The 4,517-nt window shown below is 53.7% G+C and overlaps 1 protein-coding gene and 1 pseudogene across 1 annotated transcript in view; one reads left to right on the top strand and one right to left on the bottom strand.

Moving 5' to 3' along the window:
* The window catches only part of SLC45A4 (solute carrier family 45 member 4), a 44,738-nt gene that overhangs the window by 29,654 nt on the left and 10,567 nt on the right, over nt 1-4,517 (bottom strand).
* LOC111731788 lies at nt 698-816 on the top strand (annotated as a pseudogene).

Raw genomic sequence — 4,517 nt, 5'->3', positions numbered from 1 at the left:
CCTCTCGGCCTTCCCTCAAGACGCGCTCATCCCTGATGCCTCCTCCCCAGGCTCAGCCCTCCCCCACAGAACCGGCCACCCGTCTTGTGGGGCTCCCGGCTCCTGTGCTGGGTGGCGCAGCCCTGCCTGGGCCAGTGAGAAGGTACGGGAGCGAGCCCACTGCCCAGGCCTCTTCTGTTCTCAGCCCCCACTGTGCCTGGCTGCCGGGCAGGAGCCTGGTAAGGTCGCTGAAAGCACGAATGAATGAATGAATGAATGGCAACCAGCCAGCCAGCACTTCCTAGGGGCTGTCTGCACTGAAAAGCCACCCCACCCCTGCCGGCTGTCTTGAAGAGAGTCACGCCCAGGTGACCTGGGTGGCCAGCTTCCAGGGCCAGGCCTCACAGAAGTCCCCATGGAATGGCATGCGCGTGGCGTGGGGTTAACCTGCTAGCCAAGGAGTCTAGGCATTAACACGGCTGGCCTCCCTTCCTCAAGCAGTGAAAGGCGGTGGCTCGGTGCACAGATGTTACACCGTAACATCACTGTCATCTATACTGATGAAAACGGCAACGTGAGCGCCCTCGGCCAGCTCGGTTTTAAGTGGCAGTAAGTTCAAAGTCTACCACTTGTCCCTATAGTATTCTCAAGCCAGGATGGGAACGCAAGTTATCGAAATTCCCAAGAGCCAGCTAAGCTTTTTAAAAGCTCTGAGGCGGTCTACAGCTACGCCACCCCGAACACACCTGATCATGTCTGATCTCGGAAGTTAAGCAGGGTCGGGCCTGGTTAGTACTTGGATGAGAGACCGCCTGGGAAGACTTGGTGCTGTAGGTGTAAAAAATAAAATCAATACATCAAAGCTCTGAGGCAAACTTTCCCAACAGTCCTTTTAAATAAGGCTGAGCTAACAAATTCAACTCATTAGCAAACACTGGATTTCTTCACAGATATGCGTGGATGGGACAAACCCAGTTTGAGGTTGGGCACCTTGAGGAGCACACTCTGTGCCCATCAGGTGTTACCTGGCAGAGACACCTAACCGCACACTCCACTTTCTGCAAAGCCCTGGGAATCTTATAGGCATTTTCGGGATGCCACAAAGCCACTGAAAAGTTTAAGCATCATACACTTAAGACTAAGGGTCGCATCACCATCAAGGAGTATGGGCATGAGGGACCTAAACCGCGGGGCGGGGCAGGAGAGAGAACAGAGGTCCACAGGTGAAAGCCAGGACAGCCAGCACGGGCAACTGTCAGAAAGCCACAGCCGAAGGCCGGGCCCGGGTCCACACCCCACGGGAAATGTGCTGGCAAAGGGACACGTTGACTGGAACAGGAGCACGGTCCCTAAGGAGGCTGGCTCAGCCCTGCAAGTAGGCTACAGAACGTCAGGTGGGCCGCTCGCCCAGTGACGCTCCAGCGGGGGCCACGCAGACTGCGGCCCACACGCGTGTGCGCAGAGGCCAGGCCACCGTTGTCTCCCCCACCGCCAGCCGTCCCCGTGGGGGTCCCTTGTGAGTCCATTCCGGGCCTGGGAGCTTTCTCCTTCGTCATACATCGAGTCTCCACCTGTCCTTGGGTCGGGTCTTCGATGTTCCAGTGACCCATCAACATGCCTTCAGCTCGTGCCCAGCACCACGGGCCGTGAGGATAAAGGAGCCGAGTGTGCCTGCGTCCCTGATGGCCTCTCCGTGCTGCCTGTCCCCGGCCGGCCTGTCCCAGTCACTCTTGCCTGCTCATCTGCAAGAACCTCACGAGCATGTCAACTTTGAGTGCTCGACTAGTTGCAGGGGTGGGGGGTGGTGGTGGAGGAATGGTTGGCATTTTTATTGAGATTCCATTAACTTTATAAATCAGCCAAGGGAGACTGCTGTCCCCAAGCTGTATGTCGCCCTGTCCCAGGAGGGCTGTCTCCCATGTGTCGGGGCCCACCAGCACCTTCTGGGGACCTGCCAGAGGACTTCTACAGGTTGTGCTCATTTCTTAAGCTTCTCCCTAACTATTTCATCCTTGGTGGCCACCGTGCATGGGATTATCCCTCCCCTGTATCTTCCAACTGGCTGGTTCACGTACATGAAGGCTGGTGTTCATGTACTCAGATGCAATTTACATACAGTGAAAAATGTACCATTCCATCAGTTTTCACAGATTTATATCAAGACACGGAACATTTCTAACTCCCTGGAAAGTCCCCATGGGTCCTTCCCCTCCAGTGAAGGCTACTGATCTTTCTAACTTAATTTGGTAACCGAATTCTAATTGTCTGAGAAGGGACGGAAGACTGCAACCAACACAACCATTACCAAGGCCTCTACCAACCATTACCAAGGTGTGGCCGGTCCCCAAGGTGGCTTCACGGACGGTTACGCCCCGCAGCTCACAGGGACAGTCTGGAACTTGGTGGTCGCTGTCCTCAGAGACTGAACTCGAGGTCCCTCTTGGTCTGAATGTAACTAGACCACAGTATTTGCTCAGGGGTGCGGAACAAGGACCCGCGTGGCACACGGCTGCGCCTTTCCTGGGACCGAGGACTCAGTTTGAGACCCTTCCCTTTACGGCCCCACCCCCACCTTCCTCTATGTCTTGGGCCCCTTCCTGCAGGGATCCCCAAGAAAGGGGAAGGGGAAAGCAAGGCGCTGGGGAGGAAGCAGCAAGCAGGGGTGGGGCCGGAGGGCTGCTCTCCCATTGGCCAAGTGCCTGGGTGCCCTGGGGGTCATCACATTTAGGGGAACGATCAAATGCCATAAAACTAGGTTTACTGCCCATAAAATGATATCCAGGAAGTCTTCTCATAGCACGCAAACTGTTTTCTTTAAGGAAAGTATTTTATGTAAGTGCTAGAGCATTAATAGTCACATCTGAAATGTCCCGAGGCTTTCTTCTGAAAGCCTGATCCCAGTGCCCCGAGCTACAGCATGACAACCTGCGGAGGACTTGGGGAAGGTCAGACTGCTTCTTCCCGAGGCGAGGCGTCCTCTCCAGTGAGCAGCGTGAGGAAGTTTAGCCCTGACCCATCCCAGTGTCTTCCAGCCAAAGGCCCAGAGGCGCTTCGAAGGCAGGCTCCCCCAGCACAGAAGCGGCCGTCTCCCTCCGGAGCCTGCTCCAGCGGCAGCCGGAGCGTTCCGGAGCGTTCGGCGGCCACAATTTGGTTATGATTTGCAGATGCACTTAGACAAGTGAAACTACAATTGTTCCAATCAACAACTTCCTCTATTGTCCTGTTTCTAATTTAAGGGTAACTGATGCCAAAACACATGACTTCCTACAATTTGCTATGTGGAAAAGCTGGCTGTAAACGAAATGTCATCAAAAAGTCAATGGCAGAGTCATTTCTGACAGGCGTCTCGAGCCTCAGATCGAGTCTGAGACTCCGCCGGACAGTCGCCACACTGAGTAGCCACACGCGAGGACACTCAGTGACCCACGCTTGCGGGACGATGGTTAGAGAGAAGTTCACGCGTGTCTGCATGGCGACAGGAGCATGTCCTGCTTCTACCACGCCCCCCCACGTGAACGCATGCACGCACGCGGTGACAGGGCGGCCTAGACGTGCAGCCGATGCTCGCGGTGGCAGCTGTTCTGCAAACCCATCGTTTAAGACAGGCCCCCTCACCCCCTCTCAAAAAACGCACTACGACTACTAGCATTTTTCTCAAACGTTATCAACTATCAAGCACTAAAATTATTAACTATCAGATATTAACCCTAATATTTGCTAGTACAGACCTCTCCATTACCACCAGCATGACGCTCTCTCTTCAGAAAACCATGGCAAAGATGACTAACTCAACAGACAACACAGAAGCCAGGGAACCAGATGTACAGGAGCGGGTAGTAAAGATCAGATTTTGGACTAAGAACAAACAGATGTAACGCTGAATCAAGCAAGTTCCAAACATCCTAGCTAAGAATGAAAAAGAGCATTCTCGCAAACCTGTTTCTCAGGTTACCTCCTGAAATCACGTAGGAAATCGCACTGATGGCCAGTGCAGAATCGGCGTGTCAAGAGACAGACAGGACGAGCCACATGCGGGGAGAAAAACACCTGAAAAGGGGCTGTTTATCCAAAATACACGCACGTCAGAAAGAAAACAAACCATTCCATGAAAACATGAGCAGAAACCTGGACGCCTCGCCGCAGAAAAACAGACGGCAGATAAGGAAGCACATGAAAATGTGCTCCACGTCACACGTCACCAGGGAAAAAGACAAATTAGAACGAGACACCACTGCACACCGATGAGAACGGGCAACATCCAAACATCGACACCACCAGAAGCCGGCGAGGACGTGGAGCGAGCGACAGGACCCTCATTCGTTGCTGGTGGGGACACAGAGCCATGCGGCCACTTTGGAACAGTCTGGAAGTTCCTTACAAAACTAAATGGACTCTCACCGTGTGACCCAGTCATCGTGCTGCTCCTTGGTAGCTGCCCGAAGGAGCTGAAAACATACGTCCACACGAAAAGCTTCACGTGGACGTTTAAACAGCTTTATTTGTAACTGCCAAACCTTGGAAACAACCAAGGTGTCCTT

The sequence above is a fragment of the Pteropus vampyrus genome, unplaced genomic scaffold (assembly GCF_000151845.1).
Source record: "Pteropus vampyrus isolate Shadow unplaced genomic scaffold, Pvam_2.0 Scaffold398, whole genome shotgun sequence".
NCBI lineage: Eukaryota > Metazoa > Chordata > Mammalia > Chiroptera > Pteropodidae > Pteropus > Pteropus vampyrus.
Note: the sequence above shows the minus strand (reverse complement) of the source record. Positions and strands in the feature narration are given on the sequence as shown.